General features: G+C 57.5%; 1 pseudogene; it reads right to left on the bottom strand.

The window, feature by feature from the left end:
• Positions 1-16,947: 16,947 nt before the first annotated feature.
• On the bottom strand, positions 16,948-18,206 carry LOC141249250 (sialidase-3-like; annotated as a pseudogene).
• Between the last annotated feature and the right edge of the window lie 1,697 nt (positions 18,207-19,903).

Raw genomic sequence — 19,903 nt, 5'->3', positions numbered from 1 at the left:
CACCTCCCCCTGTACTGGACCAGACCTCCTCCTGTACTGGACCAGACCTCCCCCTGTACTGTGCACCCCCCTGTACTGGACCAGACCTCCTCCTGTACTGTGCACCCCCTGTACTGGACCAGACCTCCCCCTGTACTGGACAAGACCTCCCCCTGTACTGTGCACCCCCCTGTACTGGACCAGACCTCCCTCTGTTCTGTGCACCCCCCTGTACTGGACCAGACCTCCTCCTGTACTGGACCAGACCACCTCCTGTTCTGTGCACCCCCTGTACTGGACCAGACCTCCTCCTGTACTGGACCAGACCTCCCCCTGTACTGTGCACCCCCCTAATCACTGGAATTCTAACACAAAGTAGAAGTCATTGTACTTTACATTGTCTCAGCTTTATTAGCTCCCTGGTTCATCCTTTTAACAGTCACTGCAGAGATTTAAAGGGGCAGCACATTGTAGATAAAGGAAAAGTTTCATCATTCACAAAAATCTGTAGACTGTGCGGTGTCACATGCACTGAGGTAATGGAAACATAGGGCACTGAAGGGAACAGAAAAGTCTGGAGGAGGACAGAGGAGTCTGGAGGAGGACAAAGAAGTCTGAAAGCGACAGGGGAGTCTAAAGGAGAACAGTGGGGTCTGGAGAGGAATAGAAGAGTTTGGAGGGGAACATAAGAGTCTGGAGGGGAACAGAGGAGTCTGGAGGGGAACAGTGGGGTCTGGAGAAGAAGAGGGGGGTCTTGAGAGGAACAGAGGAGTCTGGAGGGGAACAGACGGGTATGGAGAAGAACACAAGTGTATGGAGGAGAACAGAGGAGTCTGGAGAGGACATAGGAGTCTGAAGGAGAAAGAGGAGTCTAGAGGAGACAGAGGAGTCTGAAGGGGATAGAGGAGTCTGGAGAGGAGCAGAGGAGTCTGGAGGACATCAGAGGAGTCTGGAGAGCACAGGAGGAGTCTGGAGGGGACAGAGGAGTCTGGACGAGAACAGAAGAGTCTGGAGGAGAACAGAGGGGTCTGGAGGAGAACAGAAGAGTCTGGAGGGGAACAGAAGAGTCTGGAGGGGAACAGAAGAGTCTGGAGAGGAACAGAGGAGTCTGGAGGGGACACAGGAGTCTGGAGGGGACACAGGAGTCTGGAGGGGACACAGGAGTCTGGAGGGGACACAGGAGTCTGGAGGGGAAGAGAGAAGTTTGGAGAAGAACAGAGGAGTCTGGAGGAGAAGAGAGGAGTCTGGAGGAGAAGACAGGAGTCTGGAGGAGAAGAGAGGAGTCTGGAGGAGAAGAGAGGAGTCTGGAGGAGAAGAGAGCAGTCTGGAGGGGAACAGAAGAGTCTGGAGGGGAACAGAAGAGTCTGGAGGGGAACAAAAGAGTCTGGAGGGGAACAAAAGAGTCTGGAGGAGGACAGAGAAGTTTGGAGGGGAAGAGAGAAGTTTGGAGGGGAACAGAGAAGTCTGGAGGGCAACAGAGGAGTCTGGAGAAGACAGGAGTCTGGAGAAGACAGAGGAGTCTGGAGGAGAAGAGAGGCGTCTGGAGAGGAACAGAGGAGTCTGGAGGGCAACAGAGGAGTCTGGAGGGCAACAGAGGAGTCTGGAGGGCAACAGAGAAGTCTGGAGGAAGACATAGGAGTCTGAAGGAGAACAGTTGGGCCTGGAGAGGAACAGAGGAGTCTGGAGAGGAACAGAGGAGTCTGGAGAGGAAAAGAGGAGTCTGGAGAGGAAAAGAGGAGTCTGGAGAGGAAGAAAAGGGTCTGGAGAGGAACAGAGGAGTCTGGAGGGGAACAAAAGAGTATGGAGAAGAACAGAGGAGTCTGGAGGAGAAGAGAGGAGTCTGGAGGAGAAGACAGGAGTCTGGAGGAGAAGACAGGAGTCTGGAGGAGAAGAGAGGAGTCTGGCGGAGAAGAGAGGAGTCTGGCGGAGAAGAGAGGAGTCTGGAGGAGAAGAGAGGAGTCTGGAGGAGAAGAGAGGAGTCTGGAGGGGAACAGAGCAGTCTGGAGGGGAACAGAGCAGTGTGGAGGGGAACAGAGCAGTGTGGAGGGGAACAGAGCAGTCTGGAGGGGAACAGAAGTGTCTGGAGGGGAACAGAAGAGTCTGGAGGGGAACAGAAGAGTCTGGAGGGGAACAGAAGAGTCTGGAGGGGAACAGAAGAGTCTGGAGGGGAACAAAAGAGTCTGGAGGGGAACAAAAGAGTCTGGAGGGGAACAAAAGAGTCTGGAGGGGAACAAAAGAGTCTGGAGGGGAACAAAAGAGTCTGGAGGGGAACAGATGAGTCTGGAGGGCGACAGAGGAGTCTGGAGGGGGACAGAGAAGTTTGGAGGGGAAGAGAGAAGTTTGGAGGGGAACAGAGGAGTCTGGAGGGCAACAGAGGAGTCTGGAGGGCAACAGAGGAGTCTGGAAAGCAACAGAGGAGTCTGGAGAAGACAGGAGTCTTGAGATCTGGAGAAGACAGAGGAGTCTGGAGGAGAAGAGAGGCGTCTGGAGAGGAACAGAGGAGTCTGGAGGGCAATAGAGGAGTCTGGATGGCAACAGAGAATTCTGGAGGAAGACATAGGAGTCTGAAGGAGAACAGTTGGGTCTGGAGAGGAACAGAGGAGTCTGGAGAGGAACAGAGGAGTCTGGAGAGGAAGAAAAGGGTCTGGAGAGGAACAGAGGAGTCTGGAGAGGAACAGAAGAGTCTGGAGAGGAACAGAAGAGTATGGAGAGGAACAGAGGAATCTGGAGGGGAATAGGGGTGTATGGAGGGGAACAGAGGAGTATGGTGGGGAACAGAGAAGTCTGGAGGGGACTGCGGAGTCTGGAGAGGAACAGAGGGGTCTGGAGGAAACAGAGGAGACAGAGGAGTCTGGAGGGGAACAGAGGAATCTGGAGAGCACAGAGGAGTCTGGAGGGGACAGAGGAGTCTGAAGGAGAACAGAGGCATCTGAAGGAGAACAGAGGCATCTGAAGGAGAACAGAAAGGTCTGGATGGGAACAAAAAGGTCTGGATGGGAACAGAAGAATATGGAGGAGAACAGGGGAGTATGGAGGGGAACAGGGGAGTATGGAGGGAAACAGAGGAGTCTGGAGGGGAACAGAGGAGTCTGGAGGGGAACAGAGGAGTCTGGGGGGGATTAAGGAGTCTGGGGGGGACTAAGGAGTCTGGAGGGGACAGAGGAGTCTGGAGGGGATTAACGAATCTGGAGGGGACAGAAGAGTCTGGAGGAGACAGAGGAATGTGGAGGGGAATAGAGGAGTCTGTAGGGGAAAAGAGGAGTCTGAAGAGGACAGTGGAGTCTGGCGAGGAACAGTGGAGTCTGGAGGAGACAGAGGAGTCTATAGGGGACAGAGGAGTTTGGAGGGGAACAGAAGAGTTTGGAGGGGAACAGAGGAGTCTGGAGGGGAACAGAGGAGTCTGGAGAGGAAAAGAGGAGTCTGGAGAGGAAGAAAAGGGTCTGGAGAGGAACAGAGGAGTCTGGAGAGGAACAGAAGAGTCTGGAGAGGAACAGAAGAGTATGGAGAGGAACAGAGGAATCTGGAGGGGAATAGGGGTGTATGGAGGGGAACAGAGGAGTATGGTGGGGAACAGAGGAGTCTGGAAGAGATTATGGAGTCTGGAGGGGACTGCGGAGTCTGGAGAGGAACAGAGGGGTCTGGAGGAAACAGAGGAGACAGAGGAGTCTGGAGGGGAACAGAGGAATCTGGAGAGCACAGAGGAGTCTGGAGGGGACAGAGGAGTCTGAAGGAGAACAGAGGCATCTGAAGGAGAACAGAAAGGTCTGGATGGGAACAAAAAGGTCTGGATGGGAACAGAAGAATATGGAGGAGAACAGGGGAGTATGGAGGGGAACAGGGGAGTATGGAGGGGAACAGAGGAGTCTGGAGGGGAACAGAAGAGTCTGGAGGGGAACAGAGGAGTCTGGGGGGGATTAAGGAGTCTGGAGGGGACTAAGGAGTCTGGAGGGGACAGAGGAGTCTGGAGGGGATTAACGAATCTGGAGGGGACAGAAGAGTCTGGAGGAGACAGAGGAATGTGGAGGGGAATAGAGGAGTCTGTAGGGGAAAAGAGGAGTCTGAAGAGGACAGTGGAGTCTGGCGAGGAACAGTGGAGTCTGGAGGAGACAGAGGAGTCTATAGGGGACAGAGGAGTTTGGAGGGGAACAGAAGAGTTTGGAGGGGAACAGAGGAGTCTGGAGGGGAACAGAGGAGTCTGGAGGGGAACAGAAGAGTATAGAGGGAAACAGAGGAGTCTGTAGGGGACAGAGGAGTCTGGAGGAGAACAGAGGAGTCTGGAGGAGAACAGAGGAGTATGGAGGAAAACAGAAGAGTTGGAGGGGAACAGAAGAGTATGGAGGGGAACAGAAGAGTCTGGAGGAGAACAGACGGGTCTGAAGAGGAACACAAGTGTATGGAGGAGAACAGAGGAGTCTGGAGAGGACAGAGGAGTCTGGAGGGGAACAGAGAAGTCTGGAGGGGAACAGAGGAGTCTTGATGAGAACAGAGGAGTCAGGAGGGGACAGAGGAGTCTGAAGGGGACAGAGGAGTCTGGACAGGACAGAGGAGTCTGGAGGAGACAGAGGAGTCTGGAGGGGAACAGAGGATTCTGGAGGGGAACAGAGGAGTCTGGAGGGGAACAGAGGAATCTGTAGGGGACAGAGGAGTCTGTAGGGGACAGAGGAGTCTGGAGGGGAACAGAGGAGTCTGGAGGGGAAAACAGGAGTCTGGAGGGGAAAACAGGAGTGTGGAGAGGACAGAGGAGTGTGGAGAGGACAGAGGAGTCTGAAGGAGGACAGAAGAGTCTGGAGGAGAACAGAGGAGTGCAGAGAGGACAGAGGAGTCTGAGGAACAGAGGAGTCTGGAGAGGAACAGAAGAGTATGGAGGAGAACAGGGGAGTCTGGAGGGGAACAGAGGAGTCTGGAGGGGAACAGAGGATTCTGGAGGGGACAGAGGAATCTGGATGGGACAGAGGAATCTGGAGGGGAATAGAGGAGTCTGGAGGGGACAGAGGAGTCTGGAGGGGACAGATGAGTCTGGAGGGTAACAGAGAAGTCTGGAGGGGAACAGAGGAGTCTGGAGGGGAACAGAGGAGTCTGGAGGAACAGAGGAATCTGTAGGGGACAGAGGAATCTGGAGGGAAACAGAAGAGTCTGGAGTGACAGAGGGGTCTGGAGAGGACATAGGGGTCTGGAGAGGAACAGAAGTGCATGGAGGAGAACAAAGGAATCTGGAGAGGACAGAGGAGTCTGGAGGAGACAGATGAGTCTGGAGGGAAACAGAAGAGTCTGGAGGGAAACAGAAGAGTCTGGAGCAGAACAGAGGAGTCTGGATGGAAACAGAGGAGTCTGGAGGGAAACAGAGGAGTCTGGAGGGAAACAGAGGAGTCTGGAGGGAAACAGAGGAGTCTGGAGGGAAATGGAAGAGTCCGGAGGGAAACAGAAGAGTCTTGAGGGAAATAGAAGAGTCCGGAGGGAAACAGAAGAGTCTGGAGGGGAACAGAGGAGTCTGGAGGGGAACAGAGGAGTCTGGAGGGGAACAGAAGAGTATGGAGGGGAACAGCGGAGTCTGTAGGAGACAGAGGAGTCTGGAGGGAAACAGAAGAGTCTGGAGCGGAACAGAGGAGTCTGGAGGGAAACAGAAGAGTCTGGAGGGGACAGAGAAGTCTGGAGGGGAACATAGGAGTCTGGAGGGGAACAGGAGTCTGGAGGGGAACAGAGGAGTCTGGAGGGAAACAGAAGAGTCTGGAGGTTAACAGAGGTGTCTGGAGGAGAAGAGAGACATCTTGTGGAGTAGAGAGACGTCTGGAGAAGGATAGAGGAGTCTGAAGGAGAACAGAGGCATCTGAAGGAGAACAGAAAGGTCTGCATGGCAACAAAAAGGTCTGGATGGGAACAGAAGAATATGGAGGAGAACAGGGGAGTATGGAGGGGAACAGGGGAGTATGGAGGGGAACAGAGGAGTCTGGAGGGGAACAGAAGAGTCTGGAGGGGAACAGAGGAGTCTGGGGGGGGATTAAGGAGTCTGGAGGGGATTAAGGAGTCTGGAGGGGACAGAGGAGTCTGGAGGGGATTAACGAATCTGGAGGGGACAGAAGAGTCTGGAGGAGACAGAGGAATGTGGATTGGAATAGAGGAGTCTGTAGGGGAAAAGAGGAGTCTGAAGAGGACAGTGGAGTCTGGAGAGGAACAGTGGATTCTGGAGGAGACAGAGGAGTCTATAGGGGACAGAGGAGTTTGGAGGGGAACAGAAGAGTTTGGAGGGGAACAGAGGAGTCTGGAGGGGAACAGAAGAGTATAGAGGGAAACAGAGGTGTCTGTAGGGGACAGAGGAGTCTGGAGGAGAACAGAGGAGTCTGGAGGAGAACAGAGGAGTATGGAGGAAAACAGAAGAGTTTGGAGGGGAACAGAAGAGTATGGAGGGGAACAGAAGAGTATGGAGGGGAACAGAAGAGTCTGGAGGAGAACAGACGGGTCTGAAGAGGAACACAAGTGTATGGAGGAGAACAGAGGAGTCTGGAGAGGACAGAGGAGTCTGGAGGAGACAGAGGAGTCTGGAGGGGAACAGAGAAGTCTGGAGGGGAACAGAGAAGTCTGGAGGGGAACAGAGGAGTCTGGATGAGAACAGAGGAGTCAGGAGGGGACAGAGGAGTCTGAAGGGGACAGAGGAGTCTGGACAGGACAGAGGAGTCTGGAGGAGACAGAGGAGTCTGGAGGAGACAGAGGAGTCTGGAGGAGACAGAGGAGTCTGGAGGAGACAGAGGAGTCTGGAGGAGAACAGAGGAGTCTGGAGGGGAACAGAGGAATCTGTAGGGGACAGAGGAGTCTGTAGAGGACAGAGGAGTCTGGAGGGGAACAGAGGAGTCTGGAGGGGAACAGAGGAGTCTGGAGGGGAACAGAGGAGTCTGGAGGGGAAAACAGGAGTCTGGAGGGGAAAACAGGAGTGTGGAGAGGACAGAGGAGTGTGGAGAGGACAGAGGAGTCTGAAGGAGGACAGAAGAGTCTGGAGGAGAACAGAGGAGTGCAGAGAGGACAGAGGAGTCTGAGTAACAGAGGAGTCTGGAGAGGAACAGAAGAGTATGGAGGAGAACAGGGGAGTCTGGAGGGGAACAGAGGATTCTGGAGGGGACAGAGGAATCTGGATGGGACAGAGGAATCTGGGGGGGAATAGAGGAGTCTGGAGGGGACAGAGGAGTCTGGAGGGGACAGAGGAGTCTGGAGGGTAACAGAGAAGTCTGGAGGGGAACAGAGGAGTCTGGAGGGGAACAGAGGAGTCTGGAGGGGAACAGAGGAGTCTGGAGGAACAGAGGAATCTGTAGGGGACAGAGGAATCTGGAGGGAAACAGAAGAGTCTGGAGTGACAGAGGGGTCTGGAGAGGACATAGGGGTCTGGAGAGGAACAGAAGTGCATGGAGGAGAACAAAGGAATCTGGAGAGGACAGAGGAGTCTGGAGGAGACAGATGAGTCTGGAGGGAAACAGAAGAGTCTGGAGGGGAACAGAGGAGTCTGGAGGGAAACAGAGGAGTCTGGAGGGAAACAGAGGAGTCTGGAGGGAAACAGAGGAGTCTGGAGGGAAACAGAGGAGTCTGGAGGGAAACAGAGGAGTCTGGAGGGAAACAGAGGAGTCTGGAGGGAAATGGAAGAGTCCGGAGGGAAACAGAAGAGTCCGGAGGGAAACAGAAGAGTCTGGAGGGGAACAGAGGAGTCTGGAGGGAAACAGAGGAGTCTGGAGGGAAACAGAGGAGTCTGGAGGGAAACAGAGGAGTCTGGAGGGAAACAGAGGAGTCTGGAGGGAAATGGAAGAGTCCGGAGGGAAACAGAAGAGTCTTGAGGGAAATAGAAGAGTCCGGAGGGAAACAGAAGAGTCTGGAGGGGAACAGAGGAGTCTGGAGGGGAACAGAAGAGTCTGGAGGGAAACAGAAGAGTCTGGAGGGAAACAGAAGAGTCTGGAGGGAAACAGAAGAGTCTGGAGGGAAACAGAAGAGTCTGGAGGGGAACAGAGGAGTCTGGAGGGGAACAGAGGAGTCTGGAGGGGAACAGAGGAGTCTGGAGGGAAACAGAAGAGTCTGGAGGGGAACAGAGGTGTCTGGAGGAGAAGAAAGACGTCTTGTGGAGTAGAGAGACGTCTGGAGAAGGATAGAGGAGTCTAGAGGAGCACAGAGGAGTCTGGAGGAGGACAGAAGAGTCTGGAGGAGGACAGAAGAGTCTGGAGGAGGACATAAGAGTCTGGAGGAGATAGAGGAGTCTGGAGGGTACAGAGGAGTCTGCAGGGGACAGAGGAGTCTGGATACGACCATGGCTGTATTCTCCGAGTAGAGGTCGTTCTCGCTCATTACTGCTACACTAACAGACAATATTTAGGATGGTCTGAACTATTTTGGATAACCCGGATGAGCTGCAGAAAGTAATCACAAAACAATTACTACTCGGAAGAAAGAGATTTACAGAAGAGAAATGTCATAAAAAAATGTATCAACAAACAAATCAAAAGATAAGAAGAAACAGATGAAAAACACATAAAAAGCAGGATGGAGGCAGCTGCACGGCCCGGAGGGTTAGGAGGTGCAGGGCAGAGATGGCTCCGGAGGGTGAGGAGGTGCAGGGCAGAGACGGCTCCGTATGGTGAGGAGGTGCAGGGCAGAGACGGCTCCGGACGGTGAATAGGAGCAGGGCAGTCAGAATTGGGAGGGTGAGGAAGTGCAGGGCAGTGGCGGCTTCGGAGGGTGAGGAGGTGCAGGGCAGAGACAGCTCCGGAGGGTGAGGAGGTGAAGGACAGAGACGGCTCCGGAGGATGAGGAGGTCCAGGGCAGAGACGGCTCCGGAGGGTGAGGAGGTGCAGGGCAGAGACGACTCCGGAGGGTGAGGAGGTGCAGGGCAGTGACAACTCCGGAGGGTGAGGAGGTGCAGGACAGAGATGGCTTCAGAGGGTGAGGAGGTGCAGGGCAGAGACGACTCCGGAGGGTGAGGAGGTGCAGGACAGAGACGGCTTCAGAGAATGAGGTGGTGCTGGGCAGAGACGGCTCTGGAGGGTGAGGAGGTGCTGGGCAGAGATGGCTCCGGAGGGTGAGGTGGTGCTGGGCAGAGACGGCTCCGGAGGGTGAGGTGGTGCTGGGCAGAGACGGCTCCGGAGGGTGAGGAGGTGCTGGACAGAGACGGCTCCGGAGGGTGAGGAGGTTCAGGGCAGAGTCGACTCTGGAGGGTGAGGAGGTGACGGACAGGGACGGCTCCGGAGGGTGAGGAGGTGCTGGGCAGAGACGACTTTGAAGGGTGAGGTGGTGCTGGGCAGAGACGGCTTCGGAGGTGCAGGGCAGAGACGACTTCGGAGGGTGAGGAGGTGAAGGGCAGAGTAGGCTCCGGATGGTGAAGAGGTCCAGGGCAGAGAAGGCTCCAGATGGTGAATAGGAGCAGGGTAGAGACGGCATTGGAGGGTGAGGAGGTGCAGGGCAGAGACGGCTCTGGATGGTGAAGAGGTGCAGGGCAGAGACAGCTCCGGAAGGTGAATAGGAGCACGGCAGAGTCAGAATTGGAGGGTAAGGAAGTGCAGGGCAGAGATGGCTTCGGAGGTTGAGCAGGTGCAAGGCAGAGACAGCTCCGGAGGGTGAGGAGGTGAAGGGCAGAGACGACTCCGGAGGGTGAGGAGGTGAAGGGCAGAGATGGCTCCGGATGGTGAAGAGGTGCAGGGTAGAGAAGGCTGCAGATGGTGAATAGGAGCAGGGTAGAGACGGCATTGGAGGGTGAGGAGGTGCAGGACAGAGACGGCTCTGGATGGTGTAGAGGTGCAGGACAGAGATGGCTTCAGAGGGTGAGGAGGTGCAGGGCAGAGACGACTCCGGAGGGTGAGGAGGTGCAGGACAGAGACGGCTTCAGAGAATGAGGTGGTGCTGGGCAGAGACGGCTCCGGAGGGTGAGGAGGTGCTGGGCAGAGAGACGGCTCCGGAGGGTGAGGTGGTGCTGGGCAGAGACGGCTCCGGAGGGTGAGGTGGTGCTGGGCAAAGACGGCTCCGGAGGGTGAGGAGGTGCTGGACAGAGACGGCTCCGGAGGGTGAGGAGGTTCAGGGCAGAGTCGACTCTGGAGGGTGAGGAGGTGACGTACAGGGACGGCTCCGGAGGGTGAGGAGGTGCTGGGCAGAGACGACTTTGAAGGGTGAGGTGGTGCTGGGCAGAGACGGCTTCGGAGGTGCAGGGCAGAGACGACTTCGGAGGGTGAGGAGGTGAAGGGCAGAGTAGGCTCCGGATGGTGAAGAGGTCCAGGGCAGAGAAGGCTCCAGATGGTGAATAGGAGCAGGGTAGAGACGGCATTGGAGGGTGAGGAGGTGCAGGGCAGAGACGGCTCTGGATGGTGAAGAGGTGCAGGGCAGAGACAGCTCCGGAAGGTGAATAGGAGCACGGCAGAGTCAGAATTGGAGGGTAAGGAAGTGCAGGGCAGAGACGGCTTCGGAGGTTGAGCAGGTGCAAGGCAGAGACGGCTCCGGAGGGTGAGGAGGTGAAGGGCAGAGACGACTCCGGAGGGTGAGGAGGTGAAGGGCAGAGAAGGCTCCGGATGGTGAAGAGGTGCAGGGTAGAGAAGGCTGCAGATGGTGAATAGGAGCAGGGTAGAGACGGCATTGGAGGGTGAGGAGGTGCAGGACAGAGACGGCTCTGGATGGTGTAGAGGTGCAGGGCAGAGACGGCTGCGGACGGTGAGGAGGTGTAGGGCAGAGAAGGCTCCGGAGGGTGAGGAGGTGCTGGGCAGAGACGGCTCCGGAGGGTGAGGAGGTGCTGGGCAGAGACGGCTCCGGAGGGTGAGGTGGTGCTGGGCAGAGACGGCTCCGGAGGGTGAGGAGGTGCTGGACAGAGACGGCTCCGGAGGGTGAGGAGGTTCAGGGCAGAGTCGACTCTGGAGGGTGAGGAGGTGACGGACAGGGACGGCTTCAGAGGGTGAGGAGGTGCAGGGCAGAGACGACTCCGGAGGGTGAGGAGGTGCAGGACAGAGACGGCTTCAGAGAATGAGGTGGTGCTGGGCAGAGACGGCTCCGGAGGGTGAGGAGGTGCTGGGCAGAGACGGCTCCGGAGGGTGAGGTGGTGCTGGGCAGAGACGGCTCCGGAGGGTGAGGTGGTGCTGGGCAGAGACGGCTCCGGAGGGTGAGGAGGTGCTGGACAGAGACGGCTCCGGAGGGTGAGGAGGTTCAGGGCAGAGTCGACTCTGGAGGGTGAGGAGGTGACGGACAGGGACGGCTCCGGAGGGTGAGGAGGTGCTGGGCAGAGACGACTTTGAAGGGTGAGGTGGTGCTGGGCAGAGACGGCTTCGGAGGTGCAGGGCAGAGACGACTTCGGAGGGTGAGGAGGTGAAGGGCAGAGTAGGCTCCGGATGGTGAAGAGGTCCAGGGCAGAGAAGGCTCCAGATGGTGAATAGGAGCAGGGTAGAGACGGCATTGGAGGGTGAGGAGGTGCAGGGCAGAGACGGCTCTGGATGGTGAAGAGGTGCAGGGCAGAGACAGCTCCGGAAGGTGAATAGGAGCACGGCAGAGTCAGAATTGGAGGGTAAGGAAGTGCAGGGCAGAGACGGCTTCGGAGGTTGAGCAGGTGCAAGGCAGAGACGGCTCCGGAGGGTGAGGAGGTGAAGGGCAGAGACGACTCCGGAGGGTGAGGAGGTGAAGGGCAGAGAAGGCTCCGGATGGTGAAGAGGTGCAGGGTAGAGAAGGCTGCAGATGGTGAATAGGAGCAGGGTAGAGACGGCATTGGAGGGTGAGGAGGTGCAGGACAGAGACGGCTCTGGATGGTGTAGAGGTGCAGGGCAGAGACGGCTGCGGACGGTGAGGAGGTGTAGGGCAGAGAAGGCTCCGGATGGTGAAGAGGTGCAGGGTAGAGAAGGCTGCAGATGGTGAATAGGAGCAGGGTAGAGACGGCATTGGAGGGTGAGGAGGTGCAGGACAGAGACGGCTCTGGATGGTGTAGACGTGCAGGGCAGGGACGGCTGCAAACGGTGAATAGGAGCACGGCTGAGTCGGAATTGGAGGATGAGGAAGTGTAGGGCAGAGACGGCTTCGGAGGGTGAGGAGGTGCAGGGCTGAGGCAGCTTCGGAGGTTGAGCAGGTGCAGGGCAGAGACGGCTTCGGAGGGTGAGGAGGTGAAGGGCAGATACGGCTCTGTAGAATGAGGAGGTGCAGGGCAGAGACGGCTCCGGAGAGAGAAGAGGTGCAGGGCAGAGATGGCTCCGGAGGGTGAGGAAGTGCACGTGAGAGACGACTCCGGAGGGTGAGGAGGTGCAGGGCAGAGACGGCTTCAGAGGGTGAGGAGGTGCAGGGCAGAGACGACTCCGGAGGGTGAGGAGGTGCAGGGCAGAGACGGCTTCAGAGGGTGAGGAGGTGCTGGGCAGAGACAGCTCCGGGGGGTGAGGTGGTGCTGGGCAGAAACAACTCCGGAGGGTGAGGAGGTGCAGGTCAGAGGCAGCTTCAGAGGTTGAGCAGGTGCAGGGCAGAGACAGCTCCGGAGGATAAGGAGGTGCAGAGCAGAGATGGCTCCGGAGAGTGAAGAGGTGCTGGGCAGAGATGGCTCTGGAGGGTGAGGAGGTGCAGGGCAGAGACGACGCCGGAGGGTGAGGAGGTGCAGGGCAGAGAAGGCTCCGGATGGTGAAGAGGTGCAGAGCAGAGAAGGCTCCGGATGGTGAATAGGAGCAGGGTAGAGACGGCATTGGAGGGTGAGGAGGTGCAGGACAGAGACGGCTCTGGATGGTGTAGAGGTGCAGGGCAGAGAAGGCTCCGGACGGTGAATAGGAGCACGGCAGAGTCGGAAATGGAGGATGAGGAAGTGCAGGGCAGAGACGGCTTTGGAGGGTGAGGAGATGCATGGCAGAGGCAGCTTCGGAAGTTGAGCAGGTGCAGGGCACAGACGGCTTTGGAGGGTGAGGAGGTGAAGGGAAGATACGGCTCCGGAGGATGAGGAGGTGCAGGGCAGAGACGGCTCCGGAGAGTGAAGAGGTGCATGGCAGAGATGGCTCCGGAGGGTGAGGAGGTGCAGGGCAGAGACAACTCCAGAGGGTGAGGAGGTGCAGGGCAGAGACGGCTTCAGAGGGTGAGGAGGTGCAGGACAGAGACGGCACTGGATGGTGTAGAGGTGCACGGCAGAGACGGCTCCGGACGGTGAATAGGAGGACGGCAGAGTCGGAATTGGAGGCTGAGGAAGTGCAGGGCAGAGACGGCTTTGGAGGGTGAGGAGGTGCATGGCAGAGGCAGCTTCGGAGGTTGAGCAGGTGCAGGGCACAGACGGCTTTGGAGGGTGAGGAGGTGAAGGGCAGATTCGGCTCCGGAGGATGAGGAGGTGCAGGGCAGAGACGGCTCCGGAGAGTGAAGAGGTGCATGGTAGAGATGGATCCGGAGGGTGAGGAGGTGCAGGGCAGAGACAACTCCAGAGGGTGAGGAGGTGCAGGGCAGAGACGGCTTCAGAGGGTGAGGAGGTGCAGGACAGAGACGGCTTCAGAGGGTGAGGAGGTGCTGGGCAGAGACGGCTCTGGGGGGTGAGGAGGGGCTGGGCAGAGACGGCTCCGGAGGGTGAGGTGGTGCTGGGCAGAAACAAGCCCGGAGGGTGAGGAGGTGCAAGACAGAGACGGCTCCAGAGGGTGAGGAGGTGAAGGACAGAGATGGCTCCGGAGGGTGAGGAGGTGCAGAGCAGATACGATGCCGGAGGGTGAGGAGGTGCTGGGCAGAGACGACTCCGGAGGGTGAGGAGGTGCAGGGCAGAGAAGGCTCCGGATGGTGAAGAGGTGCAGAGCAGAGAAGGCTCCGGATGGTGAATAGGAGCAGGGTAGAGACGGCATTGGAGGGTGAGGAGGTGCAGGGCAGAGACGACGCCGGAGGGTGAGGAGGTGCAGGGCAGAGAAGGCTCCGGATGGTGAAGAGGTGCAGAGCAGAGAAGGCTCCGGATGGTGAATAGGAGCAGGGTAGAGACGGCATTGGAGGGTGAGGAGGTGCAGGACAGAGACGGCTCTGGATGGTGTAGAGGTGCAGGGCAGAGAAGGCTCCGGACGGTGAATAGGAGCACGGCAGAGTCGGAAATGGAGGATGAGGAAGTGCAGGGCAGAGACGGCTTTGGAGGGTGAGGAGATGCATGGCAGAGGCAGCTTCGGAAGTTGAGCAGGTGCAGGGCACAGACGGCTTTGGAGGGTGAGGAGGTGAAGGGCAGATACGGCTCCGGAGGATGAGGAGGTGCAGGGCAGAGACGGCTCCGGAGAGTGAAGAGGTGCATGGCAGAGATGGCTCCGGAGGGTGAGGAGGTGCAGGGCAGAGACAACTCCAGAGGGTGAGGAGGTGCAGGGCAGAGACGGCTTCAGAGGGTGAGGAGGTGCAGGACAGAGACGGCACTGGATGGTGTAGAGGTGCACGGCAGAGACGGCTCCGGACGGTGAATAGGAGGACGGCAGAGTCGGAATTGGAGGCTGAGGAAGTGCAGGGCAGAGACGGCTTTGGAGGGTGAGGAGGTGCATGGCAGAGGCAGCTTCGGAGGTTGAGCAGGTGCAGGGCACAGACGTCTTTGGAGGGTGAGGAGGTGAAGGGCAGATACGGCTCCGGAGGATGAGGAGGTGCAGGGCAGAGACGGCTCCGGAGAGTGAAGAGGTGCATGGTAGAGATGGATCCGGAGGGTGAGGAGGTGCAGGGCAGAGACAACTCCAGAGGGTGAGGAGGTGCAGGGCAGAGACGGCTTCAGAGGGTGAGGAGGTGCAGGACAGAGACGGCTTCAGAGGGTGAGGAGGTGCTGGGCAGAGACGGCTCTGGGGGGTGAGGAGGGGCTGGGCAGAGACGGCTCCGGAGGGTGAGGTGGTGCTGGGCAGAAACAAGCCCGGAGGGTGAGGAGGTGCAAGACAGAGACGGCTCCAGAGGGTGAGGAGGTGAAGGACAGAGATGGCTCCGGAGGGTGAGGAAGTGCAGAGCAGATACGATGCCGGAGGGTGAGGAGGTGCTGGGCAGAGACGGCTCTGAAGGGTGAGGTGGTGCTGGGCAGAGACAACTCCGGAGGGTGAGGAGGTGCAGGACACAGACGGCTCTGGATGGTGTAGAGGTGCACGGCAGAGACGGCTCCGGACGGTGAATAGGAGGACGGCAGAGTCGGAATTGGAGGATGAGGAAGTGCAGGGCAGAGACGGCTTTGGAGGGTGAGGAGGTGCATGGCAGAGGCAGCTTCGGAGGTTGAGCAGGTGCAGGGCACAGACGGCTTTGGAGGGTGAGGAGGTGAAGGGCAGATACGGCTCCGGAGGATGAGGAGGTGCAGGGCAGAGACGGCTCCGGAGAGTGAAGAGGTGCATGGTAGAGATGGATCCGGAGGGTGAGGAGGTGCAGGGCAGAGACAACTCCAGAGGGTGAGGAGGTGCAGGGCAGAGACGGCTTCAGAGGGTGAGGAGGTGCAGGACAGAGACGGCTTCAGAGGGTGAGGAGGTGCTGGGCAGAGACGGCTCTGGGGGGTGAGGAGGGGCTGGGCAGAGACGGCTCCGGAGGGTGAGGTGGTGCTGGGCAGAAACAAGCCCGGAGGGTGAGGAGGTGCAAGACAGAGACGGCTCCAGAGGGTGAGGAGGTGAAGGACAGAGATGGCTCCGGAGGGTGAGGAGGTGCAGAGCAGATACGATGCCGGAGGGTGAGGTGGTGCTGGGCAGAGACAACTCCGGAGGGTGAGGAGGTGCAGGACACAGACGGCTCCGGAGGGTGAGGAGGTTAAGGTCAGGGACGACTCCGAAGGGTGAGGAGGTTCAGGGCAGAGACGGCTCCGGAGGGTGAGGAGGTGCAGAGCAGAGACGTCTACGGAGGGAGAGGTGCTGGGCAGAGACGGCTCTGAAGGGTGAGGAGGTGCAGGACAGAGACGGCTCCGGAGGGTGAGGAGGTGCAGGACAGAGACAGCTCCGGAGGGTGAGGAGTTGCAGAGCAGAGACGTCTACGGAGGGAGAGGTGCTGGGCAGAGACGGCTCTGAAGGGTGAGGAGGTGCAGGACAGAGACGGCTCCGGAGGGTGAGGAGGTGCAGGACAGAGACAGCTCCGGAGGGTGAGGAGTTGCAGAACAGAGACGGCTCCGGAGGGTGAGGAGGTGCAGGGCAGAGACGACTCCGGAGGGTGAGGAGTTGCTGGGCAGAGACGGCTCCAGAGGGTGAGGTGGTGGTGGGCAGAGACGGCTCCGGAGGGTGAGGTGGTGGTGGGCAGAGACGGCTCCGGAGGGTGAAGAGGTTCAGGGCAGAGACGGCTCCGGAGGGTGAGGAGGTGCAGAGCAGAGACGGCTCCGGAGGGTGAGGAGGTGCTGGGCAGAGACGGCTCTGAAGGGTGAGGTGGTGCTGGGCAGATACGGCTCGGGAGGGTGAGGAGGTGAAGGGCAGATACGGCTCCGGAGGATGAGGAGGTGAAGGACACAGACGGCTCCAGAGGGTGAGGAGGTGCAGAGCAGAGACGACTCCGGAGGGTGAGGAGGTGAAGGGCAGAAACGACTCCGGAGGGTGAGGAGTTGCTGGGCAGAGACGGCTCCGGAGGGTGAGGAGGTGAAGGGCAGAAAAGACTCCGGAGGGTGAGGAGGTGCAGGGCAGAGAGGGCTCCGAAGGGTGAGGAAGTTCAGGGCAGAGACGGCTCCGGAGGGTGAGGAGGTGAAGGGCAGAGACGACTCCGGAGGGTGAGAAGGTGCAGGACAGAGACGGCTCCAGAGCATGAGGAGGTGCTGGGCAGAGACGGCTCCGGAGGGTGAGGAGTTGCTGGGCAGAGACGGCTCCAGAGGGTGAGGTGGTGCTGGGCAGAGACGGCATCAGACACGTGGATGGGGATGATATAGTTCATGGGAAGATCCCTTTAAGGTGTCCATGATAGAGAGGAGTGGATAGAACCTGTTAATTACAGGGGGGGATCAGACACCATCCAATGAGCAGTATGAGAGCGTGTATCGGGGGTCAGGAGAGTGGTGGATGGCGCCATCTTGTGGCCCCTCAGTGCATTCCTATACTGGGTTACTTTTGGCACCCGGAGACTTGGCGGAGGCCCCGACACTCGTGATTAGGGCTTAGAGGAATTGTTCAGCAGCTCGTCCATCGTGAACCTCCGGAAGACGATCTTTTCGCACACCGCGTCCTTTCCGCATTCAAATAAGCAGGCGAAGGAGTGAGTGTCCTGGCACACCGCCAGGTCCGAGTACCCGCTGGGACCCTCGTTGATGACCCACGGTGGGGTCCAGGTGGACGGCACAAGGGGTGATTTATTCAAGTAGACTCCTAAGTCCACGCGGCCCCGGCTGCTGGTGGGATGGGAGTAGAGGAGCCAGGACGTGACGCTATGCTGAAGGGGCGACTCTTCCCCGCCGTCCGCCTCGTCCTGAGTTGCCTCCGGAGGCCTGTAGCTCACCACACTGCCCTGGCAGCCATGAGGCGGCTCACACAGGCTTTTATTGTAGTGGGCATCTGTGAACTCCATGGACTGGGGGCTGCTGGTCGCCTCCACCCGGTAGCGCTGACCGGTCCTGGCGCTGCAGTACAGGAGGTCGTTGCCGCTGCTGCAGGTCACCTCGGCCACCTCGCACTCCACTGTCTTCTGCCGCCACAGTCCGCTGCCCTTGTGCCAGCTCTCTCCGCGGTCGTCGCTGTAGAAGATGAATGAGTGGGGCTTGGTCTTCCAGGGGACGGGCAGGCCGCAGACGCGGGAGTGGATGTAGTACAGGTACGCGGGCACGATCAGCCTGCCCGACGGAGAGCAGACGCCGTGACCGGGGCCAACCGTCAAGGTGGCGCAGCTCTTCAGGTCCTCACCCAGGACCTCCTCCGTCACGTCTTTCGGTAGGCTCCACGATTGGCCGTGGTCGCGGCTGGTGACGTAGCAGAGCCGGGCGGCATTTCGGCCGGTTATGATTTGCCGGAACTCGGAGATTTCGCTTTTTACACAGACGAAGAAGAGGAAGATGGTGTCGGTGTCGGGATGGTACAGCGGGCAGGGGTTCATGGTCCGGTGCCCCGGTAACTTGGCGTGGCTCACCGGCATTGCGTCTTCCCACTAAGGAGGCAAAACAGATGGAGACGTTGGAAAGTCACAAGATCAGACGCGGAGAGAGGTGACATGAGGAGTCGGTACCTGCACCTCCCCGCGCTGCACCCGACCGCGCCGTACCACCAGGTACAGGGCGTCCTGATCATCGGGGGACGAGCGCTTCTCCGCCAAGGCCAAGAAGATGGAGGGAAGAAGAGCAGAGCCGGGATACGATACGTCACACCGCCAGGATCCTGCTGGAACAGGGTCACCGAGTCCAGAGAGAGCGCCCCCGACATGTCTGTACCCGAACCTGCAGGACAGCGGATACACGAGACTGACAGCCGAGAGCAACCTGTATCTAATCCTGTGTGATACTGAAATGTGTATCTAATCCTATCCTGTGATACTGAGCCGTGTATCTAATCCTATCCTCTGTGATACTGAGCCGTGTATCTAATCCTATCCTGTGATACGGAGCCGTGTATATAATCCTATCCTGTGTGATACAGAGCTGTGTATCTAATCCTATCCTCTGTGATACAGAGCCGTGTATCTAATCCTATCCTGTGATACGGAGCCGTGTATATAATCCTATCCTGTGTGATACAGAGCTGTGTATCTAATCCTATCCTCTGTGATACTGAGCCGTGTATCTAATCCTATCCTGTGTGATACAAAGCCGTGTATCTAATCCTATCCTGTGATACTGAGCCATGTATCTAATCCTATCCTGTGTGATACAAAGCCGTGTATCTAATCCTATCCTGTGATACTGAGCCGTGTATCTAATCTTATCCTGTGTGATACAAAGCAGTGTATCTAATCCTATCCTGTGATACTGAGCCATGAATCTAATCCTATCCTGTGACACGGAGGCATGTATCTAATCCTATCCTGTGTGATACTGAGCCGTGTATCTAATCCTATCCTGTGATACTGAGTTGTGTATCTAATCCTCTCCTGTGTGATACTGAGCCGTGTATCTAATCCTATCCTGTGTGATACTGTCTGCTGAGCCGTGTATCTAATCCTCTCCTGTGTGATACTGTCTGCTGAGCCGTGTATCTAATCCTATCCTGTGTGATACTGTCTGCTGAGCCGTGTATCTAATCCTATCCTGTGTGATACCGTCTGCTGAGCCGTGTATCTAATCCTATCCTGTGTGATACCGTCTGCTGAGCCGTGTATCTAATCCTATCCTGTGTGATACCGTCTGCTGAGCCGTGTATCTAATCCTATCCTGTGTGATACCGTCTGCTGAGCCGTGTATCTAATCCTATCCTGTGTGATACTGTCTGCTGAGCCGTGTATCTAATCCTATCCTGTGTGATAACGTCTGCTGAGCCGTGTATCTAATCCTCTCCTGTGTGATACTGTCTGCTGAGCCGTGTATCTAATCCTATCCTGTGTGATACTCTCTGCTGAGCCGTGTATCTAATCCTATCCTGTGTGATACTGTCTGCTGAGCCGTGTATCTAATCCTATCCTGTGTGATACTGTCTGCTGAGCCGTGTATCTAATCCTATCCTGTGTGATACTGTCTGCTGAGCCGTGTATCTAATCCTATCCTGTGTGATACCATCTGCTGAGCCGTGTATCTAATCCTCTCCTGTGTGATACTCTCTGCTGAGCCGTGTATCTAATCCTATCCTGTGTGATACTGTCTGCTGAGCCGTGTATCTAATCCTATCCTGTGTGATACTGTCTGCTGAGCCGTGTATCTAATCCTATCCTGTGTGATACTATCTGCTGAGCTGTGTATCTAATCCTCTCCTGTGTGATACTGTCTGCTGAGCCGTGTATCTAATCCTATCCTGTGTAATACTATCTGCTGAGCTGTGTATCTAATCCTATCCTGTGTGATACTCTCTGCTGAGCCGTGTATCTAATCCTATCCTGTGTGATACTGTCTGCTGAGCCGTGTATCTAATCCTATCCTGTGTGATACTGTCTGCTGAGCCGTGTATCTAATCCTATCCTGTGTGATACTGTC

Source organism: Phyllobates terribilis, unplaced genomic scaffold, assembly GCF_046119375.1.
Source record: "Phyllobates terribilis strain yellow unplaced genomic scaffold, ASM4611937v1 Scaffold_2__4_contigs__length_985480577, whole genome shotgun sequence".
NCBI lineage: Eukaryota > Metazoa > Chordata > Amphibia > Anura > Dendrobatidae > Phyllobates > Phyllobates terribilis.
The sequence above is the reverse complement of the archived record's forward strand: the minus strand, read 5'-3'. Positions and strand labels throughout refer to the sequence as shown.